Here is an 18,092-nt window from a genome sequence, read left to right on the forward strand (position 1 = left end):
TAGATGTGGAAGAAAAAGAGGGTGGAGCTGTTGGCATGTCACGGTCCTCTTCAGAGGACAATCTCCTGACCAGCAGGTCTTTGCACCGCTGTAGACTTGTGTCCGCCGGAAACAGAGACACAACATACGCTTTAAACCGAGGATCGAGCACGGTGGCCAGAATGTATTCCTCTGACTTTAAAAGAGTGACCACCCTCGGATCCTGGCAAAGCGTACGAAGGGCTACATCCACAAGAGCTACATGCTTGGTGTAATCGCAATGGCTTACCAGCTCCTCCCTCACTTTCTCCAGCTGCTTCTGCAACAGCCTGATCAGGGGAATGACCTGACTCAAACTGGCAGTGTCGGAACTGACTTCTCGTGTGGCAAGTTCAAATGGCTGCAGAACCTTGCACAACACGGAAATCAGTCTCCACTGCGCTTGACTGAGGCGCATCCCCACTCCTTTGCCTATGTCGTAGGTGGCTGTGTAGGCCTGAATGGCCTTTTGCTGCTTCGCCATCCTCTGCAGCATATAGAGGGTGGAGTTCCAGCGTGTCACAACCTCTTGTTTGAGGTGATGGCAGGGCAGGTTCATGGTTTTTTGATGTGCCTCTAGTCTGCGGTAGGCACTGGCTGAATGCCGAAAGTGTCGAGCAATTTTGCGCGCCACCGCAAGCATCTCCTGCACACCCCTGTCACTCTTGAGGTAATGCTGCACCACCAAATTAATGATGTGTGCAAAACATGGGACGTGCTGGAAATTGCCCATATTTAATGCCCGCACAATGTTACTGGCATTGTCTGACACCACAAATCCCCATGAGAGTCTAAGTGGGGTAAGCCACTGGGAGATAATTTCCCTCAGTTTCTCTAATATGTTGTCAGCGTTGTGCCTCTTATTAAAGCCTGTAATACACAATGTTGCCTGCCTTTGCACGAGCAGCCATTTTGTAGATGCTGCTACTGATGCAGCTGTTGCTGTTGCTGCGGGAAGGGATGCATCTACCCAGTGGGCTGTCACAGTCATATAGTCCTTCGTTTGCCCAGAACCACTTGTCCACATGTCCGTGGTTAAGTGGACAGTGGGTACAACCGCATTTTTTAGAGCACTGAGGACACTTGATCGTACTTCTCTGTACATTTTTGGTATCGCCTGCCTAGTGAAGTGGAATCTCGACGGGATTTGGTACCGGGGACACAATACCTCCATCAACCCTCTAAATCCCACTCCACTGATGGCGGACACCGGGCGCACGTCTAACACCAACATTGCAGTTACAGCTGCAGTTATAGGCTTTGCAATAGGGTGACTACTATCGTATTTTGTGGTCATGGCAAACGACTGTTGGACGGTCAATTGTTTTGTGAAAGACTTAGCGGTCTTATGGCTTCCCCTCTGGGAAGATGACCGACTAACAGCAGCAACAGCAGCAGTGGCATTAGTAGGCGTACCGCTGCAGGATTCCTCGGATGAATCCCGTATTAAGGAGGACTCAGTCTGGCTGCTGACTTGGGCTGCAGGACTGAATCTGATGGAGATTGTGGAGGAAGTTGACGAGGAGGGTGTTGCTGGTGTGTATCCAACTGGACCACAGGATTTAGGTGTCCCTGTACCGATGAGGGTCCTAGCCCCAGTTCCTGAACTAACCACTGAACTATGAAGGTTATTCAGGTGATGTATAAGGGAGGATGTTCCTAGGTGGGCAAGATCCTTACCCCTGCTTATTTGAGCTTTACATAAGCTACATATGGCCATACATTGGTTGTCTGGATTTGGATAAAAATAACTCCAGACTGAAGAGGTGCATTTTTTGGTCTTCTGACCAGGTATGACGATGGGCTTTTTCATCCCATGGACATCAGCTGTTTCCCCCCCTAGTGCCTCATTTACAATAACCACATCACCATCCTCATCATCAAGTTCCTCCACAGCACCAGCTACATCATCAATAGGCTCCTCCCGAGCCCCCTCTTCCCGTACAGTGATGGGAAGGGCAGGCTTGACAACCACCAACACCCTTGGACTCGCCTTGGGGAATTGTGATAATTTTTCATTAGAAGGCAGAGTTGTTTGCTGTTTTGTTGCTGACAGCATAACTCTCTTCAATTTTTTGTAGGGGGGGAGGAGGGCTAAGATCCGTGGGTGAAGCTGAACCACTAGTCATGAACACGGGCCAGGGCCTAAGCCGTTCCTTGCCACTCCGTGTCGTAAATGGCATATTGGCAACTTTACGTTTCTCCTCAGATGATTTTAAGTTTCTCTTTTTGCTACTTTTTCTTAACTTGGGCTTTTTGGATTTTACATGCCCGGTACTACGAGATTGGGCATCGGGCTTGGAAGACGACGTTGATGGCATTTCATTGTCTATGTCATGACTAGTGGCAGCAGCTTCAGCATTAGGAGGAAGTGGGTCTTGATCTTTCCCTACTTTATCCTCCAAATTTTTGGTCTCCATTATATGTAGCACAAGATACTGCAGAATGTGTGAACTTGGTAATATTGCAGTACCAATGGACTTATACTGCTGGATTGGTTTTGCAAATTTGGTTATAATTACTTTTTTTTTTTTTATAACTTTTTTTTTATTTTTTCAAAACTTGGGAATAATGGGGAAATAACTATGCCCTTAGAAGCACAGAGCACAGGACACAGCACCACTGGACTGAACAGGACACAGCATAGGACCCAGCAGCACTACTGAACTCAGCAGGACAGAGCACAGGACACAGCACCACTGGACTGATACTGCAGAATGTGTGAACTTTGTAATATTGCAGTACCACTGGACTTTTACTGCTGAATGTGTGAACTTGGTAATATTGCAGTACCAATGGGCTTATACTGCTGGATTGGTTTTGCAAATTTGGTTATAATTATTTATTTTTTTAATTTTTTATTTTAATTTTTTTTATAACTTTTCTTTTATTTTTTCAAAACTTACGAATAATGGGGAAATAACTATGCCCTTAGAAGCACAGAGCACAGGACACAGCACCACTGGACTGAACAGGACACAGCACAGGACCCAGCAGCACTACTGAACTCAGCAGGACAGAGCAAAGGACACAGCACCACTGGACTGATACTGCAGAATGTGTGAACTTTGTAATATTGCAGTACCACTGGACTTTTACTGCTGAATGTGTGAACTTGGTAATATTGCAGTACCAATAGGCTTATACTGCAGGATTGGTTGTGCAAATTTTGTGGTAATTAAAAAAAAATTAAATTAGTTTTTGGTATTTTTTTAAATAACTTTTTTTTATTTTTTTAAACACAGGGGAATATTGGGGAAATAACTATGCCCTTAGAAGCACAGAGCACAGGACACAGCACCACTGGACTGAACAGGACACAGCACAGGACCCAGCAGCACCACTGACCTCAGAAGGACAGAGCACAGGACACAGCACCACTGGACTGAGCACAGCACAACACAGCACAGCACAGAACTGAACTGAACAGCACGAGATATAGCAGGACAGAGGACCACCTAACACACCCTCCCTCTACCCTGATCAATGCCCGAGTGAAGATGGCGGCGACTAGCTGGGAATTTATAGAATCCGAGTATCGCGAGATCCGACAACGGGATTATGAGTCAGAGCCTCAGTTTCAGATTTGAATTTGGCGCCAATACCCGGATCTGTCTCGGATCCGACTCGGATCGGCAATGTTCGGGTGGGCTCGGATTTCATAAATCCGAGTGCGCTCATCTCTAGTTTAGAAGGCATATTTTTGCAGTTAATTAAGGGCTGGTGCAAAAATACACAATTATAATGATGATCAAAAGCACAAGCTACCTTCTGGTACACAGATTGTGTATTGAACTCTCTAGCGGACATTAATTAATTCACTAGCATTGCCTTTATTTTATATTAAGTCACCCACGTTAGTTAATTGGCATTTCCATTTGGACTACAAAGGGGATAACAAAAAATATATATTTATCTTAATTTCATTTATATTTATGTTTTGTATGTGTGATTATCTTTCACTAGCTGAAGTATCTGGTGTTGTACAGGTTTAAATCTACAAGTTATTAAGTTATCAATGAGTTGGGTGCAACTGTCAACTTTTTAAGAATAATCAGACAACTTAGCCACTCTTCCAACATACCCATGAGGTGGCTGCCCATTGTCATATTTATTTTAATATTAAATGTCATCTAAATCTATCCAGTGGAAGGACTAGAACAGGTTCCCCAGGTCAAAGTTCTGCCCAGCGTACATCAACGGGAGGTCTGACTGGGACCTCAACACCATATTATGCCTTCTGGGATCCAATGTTACCAGTCTGTGAAGTTTGTGTCTAAATTCATCCAGTGGAAGGCACGGAGGAGGCTTTATGGGTCAAAGTTCTGCCAGTGTACACAAATAGGAGGTCTGGCCGGGACGCTAAGTCCCCTAAAACTTGGCCAGGATCCAACTGGATCACCTCACATTGGTTTCATCCCAATCATTGCAGGGGTGTCCGGATACTTATCCGGACAGACAAACAATCCAATGATTGTTATATATAACATTAAACTTTATATTATGACTTTCACATTTATTAATTACTGTTAATGAAAATATTCATTTTTCTTTATATGACACTTCTCTACATTAAACTATTGTGAAAAAACAGGGTAATGCAAATTTAGCATTTACTGTTAACACTATAAAGATACATCTCTACACTATCTCTGGGCTATTTATATGCTATGTGAGGAATAAGTATACACACTTGTTTTGTGGCACAAATGTTACTGCCTTTGAGAAGGACACATCTTGAGATGCATCCGACTGAATATATGCATGTAAATGTTTTTGTATGTGTTTCATTCCTCTGAATACGCTCTGAGTTCATATGCATCAACTTCAAAATGAATACAATGAAGTTAATCCATAACCTAAATTGGGTCTGTACACAAATAGCCAATCAGACCAATGCTGTTCTTTATTGCTTTCTTGCGAACAGGCCCTTTGCCTGTCATTTTCACATCGCAGCTCCATTAAAAGCAAGTTATGCATCATCTATAAGGTTTTGGTGTGTATTAACCATTGGATTGCTAAAGAAGAAAAGAAGATAGCAGGAGGAAGCAGGAAAAATAAGAATGAAGAAGATCCCTTAGAATTTAGTTTAGCTCTTTGAAGTATTGGTGAGAATTTATTTAAAATAAAGCATGGATGTCAGGACATAATGGTGCTTGTAATTGTACAAATGCCAGTAGACTCTGGCAGCCATGGATATGCCTTTGTATGCCCTTTTATGTCTGCCATACTGGAACCAGTAGTGCCAAATGTTAAAATACTATTTATTTACATTGTAACATAGTTATCTCAATAGCTATTGTTACACCAATGTGATGGGAAGAGTCTCAGGGCTTTTATAATGGAGCTGGATTTTCCTACACGGGTGGGCACTGTTTTAGGGAATTCAGCATCAAACTGAACAGGCTGGGTATGATCCCACTATGACAGGGGCAATCCATGTTGCTCCTTTCTCTGTTATATTGTGACCAGCGCAGCCAATCCTAACCTAGTTTTGTGAGAGTACCCAAAGCTGTTCAACTAACCCTCCTCCCACCCTTACCACAACCACCAGACCAGGCTTGTGCTCTGGTGCTTGGTTCATTTTTTGGGGGGGGGCACACTCTTTCATTTATTCATTTATTTAGTTTCTATTTTCCATACATATTTAAAACACAGTCATCATTTACACATTTATGATCATGACTGACATATTTAGTATGTGGCTGCATTAAGATACGCTTAACTCTACATGAGGCCCAATGTATACAATTAGTTACAGTGTAATTCATATACAATAATTTTCAAGAAAAATATTTAGCCTTTCAGACTATTTATTTAAATGTATGTCGCGAACATAGGGAACTTACAGTTATTTATATTAGATGAATCATAACTGCAGTGTAAATATGTTATATCAAATGAATCCATTGATAAGTTCAGCTACTAAAGTGTAAAATGTGAAGACAGAAAGTCTGATGTAAATGTATTTGATTGCTTTGTATATTCCAGTGTGAGAAGTGAGGTATGTCACCCATGGCAGCTTCAAAGAGCTCTTGCTGTGAGATATTTTCAGACACAAGTTAGTTTTTGGACTCCTGAATAGACTTTGTGGGGCCGGTCACTGCTGGACATCCTTGCAGCCCAAGACAGCATTTTGAAGGCCTATACAGGTATATAGAAATATGGGCTTCAAAGGAAAATGTCTTCATAGTTCATATTTTGGGAATCGGAGTGCCATTCCATACTGAGGAGCAGAAATCACACCTGGGTTGTGAATGACAGGTACAGGTGGTATCCAGGAACAGCTAAAATCACATATCTTTGGAAAAGGTATATCACATTGTCAAAATTTCATCATGTTTGGTATCAAAAGATGGACAGAGTCAAAGGGGATTTATTCATGATAAAATTGGATCTGTATGAAGCTCCACATAAAAGTTAGGTCACATAGTAGAATTGGTTAGTAAATCAGGCAACATGCAAATGGTGGTTGAAAAAAGTGTCACAGGCCACAACCCCTGGGGTAGAAAAAGGTGTGAAAGTGTCTTTAAAAGGCTGAGACCAGGTAAAGCAAACTGTCAGACTTTTTGGGAATCAATTCACATTGATAAGCTGTCCATCTTCCTTGCCACTTTACCATAGCACAGGATATGCAATTCATGTAAGAGACACTCTGATGGTAGCCACTTTTATTTTAAACTGTTTTGTTTGTGTATGTCAATTAATTGTTTATTAATTATTTTTTTTATATCTGTATGACCTGCGCTTTTGTATATTAAATCGATAATTTAATATGTTGCGTCCTTGATACTCTAACAAATCCATTAGCCGGTTAGGAAGAAATAGCTCAGCCAAGTTAACCCTTTGAATGTCAGTGGGTGATTTGTTGATACATTTGATTAGTAAGCTGTGTGTGCTTGCATTTACATTTGTGTAACAGTCTGGAGGTGTGAAGAGTTAACCCTTTGTTTGCTGGTGTGGTTCTTGCTAGTCTGTGAGCAGCTAAAAGCCTTTTGTTCCAGTATATTGGGGTCCTATTGCCCGTATTCAATAGGTGGTGGCAAACCTGTAGTGTGTGAAGTGTGAGCGTTGTTTGGGGGCAATTCAGTAGGTCTATAACCTGTGTGATAGGTGAAGAGAGACTACGGGCTGGAATCGTGTGATCTCATACAGCAAATCACTCCAAAGTCACGGCAGCTGGGAGCATGTTTGTGACAATGTATTTTTTACATGAATCCAGTTTTAATTGATACAATATATAATATTATCAGATAGTTATAAGTTAGTTAGGACAAATATAATGCTAACTTTTCCCACATCAAATGTGTAAAATAGAAGAACATTTCCCTGCACTGCTGCAGGCTTTATTGAATGCCATAGCAATTACATTATTCTAGTGATTCTAAAATCCCTATTTGAACTTTAAGTTCAATAAGCTGATGGTGGCATGTTTAACAATAGTAAATCTTACTGCAGAACAGTTGAAATTTTAATGTGGTATAATAGTCTACAATATGAATTCAATTGCATTTGTAAAAAAATAAATTCGTTAAATTACAGCATTTTACATATGATACACAGAAAAAATGATGTAAACAACTTCATTGTCTATATGCTTAAAGTAGAGCATGAATCATACATAGAGCTTCAACAGTTTTATTAGAATCTAACATTTGAAATAGATTTTTGAGTTAAAATTAATGCAAAACTTAAAAAATATGTTTGGGATAACGTTGATGGCTGACAATTTGTATTTCTTATAACTACATAATCAACATTTATTTTTATAGCACCAGCAAATTTCGTAGCACTTTATAATTGGGAATAGACATTAATAAAACAATACTAGGTAATACATACAGGCAGAGGTAAGAGAGCCATGCTTGTAAGCTTATCTATGGGACAATGGGAGTTTGATACAAAAGGGTAAGTGCTACATCAAATTGCATATTGGTCCACCTAGAATGCAAAGGTAAAAAGTATTGAGTTGGCTGTATGATCAGTCACACAGCAATATTGGTCACATGGTCACAGTGACTGATGTGAATGAGTTCTCTGTACAGCGCTGTGGAATTATTGGCGCTATATAAATAAATGATGATGATATTATCTTGTGTTAGCTGTGCAGAGGATGGTAATAGGGTAACCTAGGGAGATTAGGATAGTGGTTGAGGAATATTATAAGCTGGTTTTCATAGAACGCTTGAAGGTTTTAAGACTAGAGGAAAGTCTTATTGTGCTAGGGAGTGAATTCCACAAAGTGGGTGCAGCCCGAAAAAAGTCCTGTAATTGGGAATGGGAGGATGTGATGAGAGTGGAAGAGAAAAGCAGATCTTGTGCAGAACAGAGATGTTGAGTTTGGAGATATTTTGAAACAAGTGAGAAGATGTATGTCGGTGGAATCCTTTTGATGGCCTTGTATGTTAGTAAAAGAATTTTATATTGGATTCATTCGAAAAAAAAGGCAGCCAATGTAGAGACTGACAGAGTGGCTCAGCAGAGGAAGAACAGTTTGCAAGGAAAATCAATTTATCCACTGTGTGCAAAATAGTTTGTAGGCATTTGAGTCTGACTTTGGTAAGAACAGTAAGGAAGGTATTGCAATATTCAATACGGGAGATGATGAGTGCATGAATTAAGGTTCTTGCAGTGTCTTGTGTGAGATATGTGCGTATTCTGGATTTTTTTTAGATGTATGTGACATTATTTAGATAAAGTCGATGCGGGGAACGAAGTATAGTTGTGAGTCAAGGATTACACCTAGGCAGCAAGCTTGTAGGGTGGAATTTAGGGAATTTATGGTCATGTTATCAACAGAAATAGAAATGTCAGACAGGAAGCTACTGTTTCTGGCTGGGAAAATTATTAATTCTGTTTTTGAAAAATTAAGTTTGAGTTGGCGAGAGTACATCCAAGGTGATATGGCAGAAAGACAGACAGTAATGCGAAACAACATAGCTTGTGAGAGATCAGGAAAGGATAGATAAATTTGTGCATCTTCTGCCTAGAGATAATACTGATATCCAAAGGAACATATTAGTTTTCCAAGAGAAGTGGTGTAGATAGAGAATAGCAGAGGACCTATGTCTGAGCCTTGTGCCACTCCAATTGATAAAGGAAGTAGAGCGGAGGTGGATCCAGAGAAATTAACACTGAAGAGATATATAGAATGAGAACCAGGTTAGGACAGTGCATTCAAGACCTAGGGAATGTAGAGTTTGTATGAGGAGAGAGTGGTCAACAGTGTCAAATGCAGCAGTGACATCCAGGAGAATTAGAAGAAAGTAATGGCCTTTACTTTTTGCTGTGTTCAAATCATTGACAATCTTGGTCAGTCAGTGCAGTCTCTGTGGAGTGTTGAGAGTGAAATTCTGACTGAAGAGAATCCAATAGGTTGTTTGCTGTAAGAAATTGTGTGAGGCGAGTGTAGGCAATTCTCTTGAGAAGTTTGGGGGGCATGAGAGCTGAGAGTTGGGGTGGTAATTTGAGGGAGAGTTTGGGTCAGAATTATGTTTTTCATAATAGGAGTAATCACTGTGTGCTTGAATAGTGATGGAAAGATCCCAGTAGAGAGAGATTCAAGATTTTAGTAAGAGGTGGAATGAGCGCAGGAGACATGGACCTACCAATTTGTGTGGGTATGGGGACAAGAGGATAAGAGGTAGAGTAGGAAGTTAAGAAGAGAATAGAAACTTCCTCTTTATTTGGCGGATCAAACAAAGAGAGGGTGTCAGTGGTGTCACTGGGTGCTATTATCTTCCTCTACTAGCTGATTGCTAGTTGAGGGAGATTATACCATTTCAAGTCAGATCTTATCAATCTTGCCCTTGAAATAGGAATCAAGATCCTGGGCACTGATGGTAGTCGGGGGCTTTGGGGTGGGATGGTTTAGAAGAGATTTAAATGTGTTAAAAAGGCATTTTGGAGTAAGAAGCCTGAGCATAGATGAGAGTTTAGAAGAATATTTGTTTTGCAGTAGCCAGAGCATTTCGATAGGAGTGGTAGATTGAAGTATATGTTATGAAATCATTAAAAGTACAAGAGTTACGCCAGTAACGTTATGCTTTACGAGAAAGCTTTTGTAGATTTTGTAATACTTTAGTGTACCATGATTGACAGCAAAGTCTACGTGGTGTATGAAGAGTTGCTGGAGCCACATTATCAAGGGCAGTTGCTAGGGTTTGGTGAAAATAAGGCACTGTCCTCTTAGGAGAGGAGAATGTAGAAATTTGGGAGAGAAGGTGTTAAAATGAGGTGGAAAACTGTTGAATATCAATAGAGTTAATATTCCTGCGGGTAGGAGGAGGCTTGGAAGAGGTTGACAGCGGGGAGGCTAAAGAACTTGGGGTGAGAGAGTAGATGATCCGAGAGGGGGAATGGAGTGTTAAGGAAATCAGAAACTGAGCATAGTCTTGAGAAAACAAGATGAAGACAGTGACCATCCCGATTCTATTCACTGGGAGAGGTCAAGTGAGGAGGTTGGAAAGAATAGTTTTGAAACAGCATTAGAACGTTGATTAGCAATAGGGATATTGAAATCACTCATGATGATGGTGGGGATGTTAGATTAGAAGTGAGAGAGCCATGCAGAGAAGTGTTCAAGAAATTGTTGGTTTGGCCTAGGGGGGCGATAGATGACAGCAACACCCTGAGAATGGGTTAAAAGTCCTAACAGTGTGTACTTCCAAAGATGTAAATGTGAGTGATGGAATGTTTGGTAAAACTGTGAATGTGCACTGCGGGGAGACAGTTAGTCCAACCCCACCTCATTGTCTGCCTCCAGGGGTGTAGGTGAAATGGAGGCCACCATGTAAAATAGCTGCAGGTGAGGCAGTATCTGATTGTGTGGGCCATAATAGTGTCCTCATATATGAGACTTAAATTATGGCTTTGAACATGACTGTTGTTTATAAAAATGTCAAAAAAAGAATTGTAAAGGGGGAATTCAATTCTCCCCGACACAACGCAACGTTAAGCACATTACCGTTAATACTGTAATTTTAACACAGCATTTAAATTATCGTACTAACGGTAATTATGCACTATATTATCGTAGTAATGGTAATAGTGCGCAGGCCCGCAAATTTTGACAGTAACACGGTCAATTGAATAAGCCCCTAATAATATAAACATATTAGACAGTTTTCTAAAGTTAACACTATCCACAAGAACAAATGTGTATCAATATATAGCTAAATATTGGTACAAAAAAATAAATGATGCGCCTGTTCAATGAGAGAACCATGATTGCAGCTACAAGGTCCCGTAAAGCCTGATGTTAATGCCCCATAATTAGGTATGATGCAAAATATGCACTTACAATAGTGCCATTTACTGCAAGCATAAGGTTGGCTTCATAAAGGTAGTTTAGAGGCACTAGAACAGCAAGTCTATATACAGGTTGGGACGATTGAAGACCAAATCGGTGGACTGCCTAAGCACCCATAGCTTGCAGTAAATTGCATTATTTCTCATAGCGCCGATTCCTTCTCATTGATTTTGCAAAAAAAAAGAACAATTTTATATATTAAAGTATATAGAATGTTAAAAATGTTTTAGAACTTACTGGGGTAATTTAAACTTATTTTTAGATCTTACTAAGGTTATTTAACGCAACGTATAAAAATATTCAAACACATACAGTATATAAAATAAATAACAGGAAAGTAAGAAACAGCCAATACTATATAAATAGTGTATGTATGGGAGTACCACAAGGCTTGGATATAGTCAATATACTTTTCATTATTGATACCATGACTTTCTGCCATTTTGTCTTAGCTGTTCTCTCACAATCTCAAACACAATGTTTTTAAAAACTGGTCTTAAAATCTCCCCACAAGTCAATAGAAGCTATCTACCTGTCATCTCTATTTTAGTTGAAAGCATAACAATTAATGATCCCTGACTGATTCAATCTGCATCAAAATCCTCTTACATGCATAGAACAAACATTTGCAGAGTATGTATGTATTTCTACAATAATATTATTATTGTTATTATTATTATTATTATTATTATTATATTTGTAAAGCGCCGTAGTGCTCAGCAGCGGTGTACAGTAGGGAAAGCAGGACATACATAAAACAAGGACATGCAAGGCAGACAAAATAAATGCAGACATAAAAACAAAGGGACGTCTAAAGATTTGAAGGCTGTGGGAAAAAGCCTGATTAGGCGTAGTAGGGATTTCCATAAGTGGGAGCAGCACTGGGGAAGTCTTGTAGGTGTGAGTGAGAAATGGTTACCAGAGATAAAACAAATCACAGGTCAGAGGTAGATCTAAGAGGATGGGAATGAAAGTATTTTGATATGAGATTTGAGATGTATGAAAGTATGGTGTTGTTGAGGGCTTTGTAGCGAAGGGTGAGTAATTTGAATTGGATTCAGGGAGCCAGTGTAGCAATTTGCAAAGTGGTGCAGCAGATGTGGAGAATTAAGAGAGGAAGAACAATGCATTCTAAATGTTGCTGCTAGACTGAAATGTGGCTATATGAGTGTCAGGAATGCCAGATAGCAGGAGATTGCAGCAGTCAAGACAGTAGATGATTACATAATGGATAAGTGTTTGAATAGCATGTTGAGTAAGAAAAGGGCGTATTCCGGCAATGTTTTTAAGGTGGTATTGACAAGAGTGGGAGAGAGTCTGGATGTTAGAATAAAGTAAATTGAGGAGTCAAGTGTGACACCAAGGTAGCGGGCTTGGCAGACGGAGGAGATTGTGGTGTTATTGATAATCAGGGAGATTTGAAGGGGGTGGTGACTTTGCAGGAGGGAAGGTAATAAGCTCTGTTTTGGATATGTTGAATTTTAGACAGCATTGGGACATCTATGTGGAGATAGCATAAAGACCAATAAGTTGGTTACTCAAGATAGTACAGAAATGGAGAGGTCAGAGGAAGTGATATAGATTTAGGTGTCATCAGCGTAAAGGTGGCACTGGAGGCCAAATGAGGCCAAAGAAGAGGTGTACAATAAAAAAAAGTTAATGGCTAAGAACAGAGCTTTGTAGGACCCCAATATGTGGTGGGAATAGAGGGGGGAGGTAGAAACACAAAAGGAGCGGTTTGATAGGTAGGAAATGAACCAGGAAAGAACTGTGTCATGAAGGCCAATGGAGTGAAGGGTGTGTAGGAGTTGAGGGTAATCATCAGTGTCAAAAGCAGTAGAGAAGTCCAGGAGAACGAGTATGGAGAAATGACTCTTAGGGGTATATTTACTAAAGAACGGGTTTGAAAACTTGAAGATGTTGCATAAAGCAACCAATCAGATTCTAGTTATCATTTATTTAGTAAATTCTACAAAATGACAGCTGGAATCTAATGCTATAGGCAATATCTCCAAGGGGAAGAAGGTGCAGGTGTGCAGAGAGGTGAAAACGAAAAAAGTCTCCTTAGAACATTTCTATAGGAGTCATCCAGGTACTGATGGAGGGAAAGTGAAAAACTGTATAAATTAAATTAATATCACTGATATATCAATAATGCCACTTTATATATGTATACTTGGCTATATAGATTAACATTTTTCCCTTAAAACTTGCTTTACCAAAGTGGAATAATGAACACAGTATCCAATAATATAAATATAAACACCTAAACAGGGAGATAAAATAGCTGCCCCTTTATAGATTAGTGAGTACTAATCTGACATTATAGAGCACCAAAGATAATAAAAGAAAAGGGAAGCTCATTTTCTACTGCTGAGAAGTGAGCTGAAGGTAACAAAGAGATGATGGGGATAAGAAGAGTAGATAGATATTAGAGATTTGAAGAATGGTTGTTTGGCTATTGAAAGAGCTGTGCTATAAGATGAAAGGATGAATTTATAGTGGAGGAAATTGGGGTAGAAATGAGATCTCCTCCAGTGGCTACTTTTGCAGGTAGTCGGTTTGTTTGGTGTGCCATGGTTGGGGTTTGGATCGTCAGATACTGTATGTGTTATCTGAAACTGCATTGTCTATGGATGAAGTGAGTGTTTTGTTTTAGAAAGAGGTGGCCTGATTAGGGCAAAGCAATGCAGACTAGGAGAAAATAGTTGTTTTAATGAAGATTAGAATTGAATTGGGTTAAGAGTACTTAGGTGTCGCTGTGCACATTTGGATTTAGGGGGCGGGGTACAGTAAAACAGCAATGTAAAGCCCGACAACGTTTTAAATGGCATGGGAATAATGATGGCTATAAGCCCTACAATAATAAAATGCCTACCTACCATATGTCAGACATGCAGTTTGTCCGGAGCTTGAAATCACTGTGCACTGTCCAATCCGAATGCCGTAAATACCTACAGTATTATATGATGTAATTTACTATGGAAACACTGAAAATGCCGGTGTTAAAGCGGCAATACCCGGAGCCCACGCCTGTATTCCATTATACAGGCGTGGGCTTACAAAACATATACTGCTGCTCCTCACATAGATTGATTGTATTTCATCAATTCCAATAATAAAATGCTTCTGCTAACATAGACTGAGTATACACTATACAAAATTTCTCCTGATGCGATATCCTTAACAATTTTACCAATGATTGGGAAAAAAAAAAAGTTCACGATCAGCATGCCAATTCATGTGTACACACTAAACACATTTTACATGGTTTACCTTCAGATCTGTGCTCTTTATCTGCCATAACCAATGACTGAAAAGATTGCGACAGCGCACTCAATAAAGATCTATGGACACACTGAAAATGTCATGAGTGCACACAGGCTGCAGAATTGGGACGCCATTGTTCCATGGTTGAACAAGATATTTAGTCTGGTTTAAAAATCTAATGAAACGATACAATGTGCTTTTGAACAATAATGGTTCATTATTGCAGCGTACATACTAATGCGATATCGGGCCGAAACTGTTGTTTATTGTTTGATTGGCACGGTAATCAGCTGAAAACACTGTAGTACCCAGCCATAAAACTTCATTAATTAAACTGCATCAACATATCTCTCTGCTCCGGCTAAGATCTGCATCTCTCAACCACACTCATTACTTGCTCTCATTGCTAATTACAGGACTTTTCTTCAGCAATACACACTATTTGAAATGTCCTCTATTGTTCAGTGAGACTTTCCCACAGCCTCCAAACCTTTAAGCATTCCCTGAAAACTAACCTCTTTAGAAAAGCTTACCAAATTTGTAAATCATCTTATGCTATTCTATCTGATTGACACCTTTCTACACATTTCACTCAAATTTATATTTACTCTCCTACTATACTTAGTCAACCATCTTATCCCCAAGCCTGCAAGCACTTTAATCCAGTTTTTAGTGGGACAGAATGTTACCACCTTGGACAGAACAGTTTTTCATTTTAAGCAGTTTCTAGTCATATATTTGTAACTCAATCTATGGCTCTCATGTCTGTTTGTCTAGCAATTCTACACTGTTCACAGATATAAATAGAACTCTTTATGCTATGATGGTATAGTAAGGCTATGTCTATGTCAATGCTTGTAATAAAATCATTGCTATAAATTACTGGATTGCATATTAATGTATGCAGCCATACAAACATAAAAATAACTGGGCACAGAAAGAAATCTGTATAATGAAACTCAGGGAATTATACCCATTGTTAATAAATGCATAAATAAATACAGTACAATTTATAAAGTTAAAATTACAATAGGTATGCAAAACAGACGGTACCATAACTCAACAGTAGAAAACAGCAAGGTAGTAAATGTTAAAATGACAATACATTTTAATAGATAAAACTTGAAAGTTCATTGTAAAGTACTGATACAAATCTTTAAACCACTCGACTTTAATGCAGAAATCCACATTCAGCAAAAGTGGATTATTCACAAACAGCCAGTCACAAGTGGATTGTTAGTTGGACCGTAATTATCATCATGTGCTCCTATACAGTAGACAGTGGTAGCCCCTTGATGTATGGGGCTAAGCTCTATTGCTAGCGAAAACACCACATTGTTGAGGAAGTGAATGAATTATTATCCAATATAATAAAACAATTGCGAGGGATTGTGCAGATGATTGTGTATTTTAGATCCATAGGAGAATAAGGGTGTGGCAATCAAATAATTGGATGAAGTTAACTAAATTGATTAATTTTGCTTTACCGTGCAATTGCGATTAGTACGCCACGTGTAATGACGCAATCGCATGGATTAACAACACACACATTTACATTCGCACTTACACTTGTAAATAATACACATTTATTAAGGTTCCATACAACATTTATTTATTAGTAAAATGTATGAGATAATTATATATATATATATATAATATTAAAGTTAGGGTATCTATGGTTAGGTCCTCTAAAAGGTGTAGTATGGTCTCAAATTAAAGATTATTTCACCAATATTAACCCGGTTTGGACAGAGTAGTGATCGCATTTAGCGGTCGCAAGTTATGAGCAAAATGAGATTAATACTCAAAATTACTTATTTATTAGTTTATGGGTCAGTTTAAACCGATTCTTCGGCGGAAAGACACACAGGCAGCAGTTGGAGTGAGCAGTCCCTTCTTTGTTGAAGATCAAATGAACTGACCTATAACCAGCAAAAAACTGGAACATCTTTAACCCTGAACCAATGAAGACCTCTCTGAGTGTTATATGTGTACATAGTGACATCATCAGTGTTATTTTGTTAACTTAAATTGCATATAAGCTCCCTGGGCCAGTTAGTTCTTGAATTATTTCCGATTTCCAAATTTGTGTATGAAAAAAGTGCTTAAATAATATTGTGGGGCATCATTAATCCTTTCTCTCCTATTGAGAGGATTCTGTTTCAAGGTCTTGCCTAATATCTAGTACTTATGTTTCTGTTCATATTCGTGTTTTTCTCACAAAATTTGCTTCCTTCTCATTATTTGTTTTTCCTTTTAATCCTGTTTACCCTTAGTGAGAAGCAAAGATTGATAAATTCCTGCATTTTGGTTAAGAGGTTCAATTTATGTTTGATGTCTTGCAACTCCTGATTAATTGTTTCTGTATGTTGTTTCTTATCCTTTATAAATAGTTTTATAAGCTCAACTGAAAAATGATCTAAAATATGGTTCCATCCTACCATAAACCCTTTATCTGAGAGTTAAATGTATCAAATAGCGATTTTTGCTAATCGCCGATGTCTGGTGACTTTGTATGTTAAATTTAAAGCTGCAATAGCTTTAAAGGCTAGTTTTGCCTTTTAAATATTTCTGTGTTGTATTGTCCCACTAATACGTACTTTCTAGATTCAAAGCATTCTGTTGTCTTAAAAAATAGAAACAACAATTTTCTTCATCCACTTGTATTGCTACATTTTTTGTGCCAAACAAATATCATCTATTTTAGGATCCTTACATCACCGAGAAGTAAAAATAGACATCTTGTAGTAGGAACTGCAGTCTTAAATAATTTGTACCGTAATTGCCGGCAATGTGCACGGCTCGATGTTCGTGGGACACATGAAAGGCAATTAAATTCCCCCTAAATACACATAATCTTAATGTAAAAAATAATGTTTTTATTTCTAAGTGTGTATGAGGTGAACTTCTTTATGGCTGCTGGGTTTATATTTATTCTTACCTTTGTGTTGTTTAAAATGAGAATATTGTTCATTTTTAATATGTTTTTTGTTGTCAGCAAGAGTTCAACAAACAATGTACAATTCTGTTGTTGCTATACCTAATTATTACACATTTTGGCTACAAAAGCTCATGAAATAAGAACTATTCTCACCAGCTTGTAGATTTCTTTATGTCAATAAAGCAAGGATAGATAACTTGGAGTGGAAAAAAAGTAGGAAAAATAGGTAGTGGTAAAAAAGAAGGTTGAGATGGAAGGTGGTAGACTTAAAAAAGTTTGAGTCTAAACATAATTTTTCAAGTTCCAACTATGCAAAATTGTAAAACTCTTGGGGCTAGATTTACTAAGCTGTGGGTTTGAAAAAGTGGGGATGTTGCCTATAGCAACTAATCAGATTCTAGCTTTCATTTATTTAGTACCTTCTACAAAATGACAGCTAGAATCTGATTGGTTGCTATAGACAACATCCCCACTTTTTCAAACCCGCAGCTTAGTAAATCTAGTCCTTGAAGTTTATTGTACAAATATTCCATTTTATAGAAAAATGTTCAT

The sequence above is a fragment of the Mixophyes fleayi genome, chromosome 3, assembly GCF_038048845.1.
Source record: "Mixophyes fleayi isolate aMixFle1 chromosome 3, aMixFle1.hap1, whole genome shotgun sequence".
Taxonomy (NCBI): domain Eukaryota; kingdom Metazoa; phylum Chordata; class Amphibia; order Anura; family Limnodynastidae; genus Mixophyes; species Mixophyes fleayi.